Source organism: Cucurbita maxima, unplaced genomic scaffold (genome assembly GCF_002738345.1).
Source record: "Cucurbita maxima cultivar Rimu unplaced genomic scaffold, Cmax_1.0 Cma_Scf06561, whole genome shotgun sequence".
NCBI classification, from domain to species: Eukaryota; Viridiplantae; Streptophyta; class Magnoliopsida; order Cucurbitales; family Cucurbitaceae; genus Cucurbita; species Cucurbita maxima.
Window position 1 is genome coordinate 543 of NW_019278577.1, and position 267 is coordinate 809.

General features: G+C 53.2%; 1 pseudogene; it reads left to right on the top strand.

Moving 5' to 3' along the window:
* Positions 1 to 79: 79 nt before the first annotated feature.
* On the top strand, positions 80 to 199 carry LOC111476217 (annotated as a pseudogene).
* The last annotated feature ends 68 nt before the right edge of the window (positions 200 to 267 follow it).

Consider the following 267-nt stretch of genomic DNA (forward strand, 5'->3'; position numbering starts at 1 on the left):
CCTCCCCCGCTCACGCCCATCGCGTTTCGATCATGCCGCCCCGCATGCGTTAAATCCGATTTTATGCGCATGGAATGTCGGGTGCGATCATACCAGCACTAATGCACCGGATCCCATCAAAACTCCGCAGTCAAGCGTGTTTGGGCGAGAGTAGTACTAAGTTGGGTGACCACTTGGGAGCACCCCTTTTTTTCTTTCAATTTCTCCCAGTTCTTTTCTTCCTTTCTCTACAAATGAGAACCCCTCCCCCGCTCACGCCCATCGCGT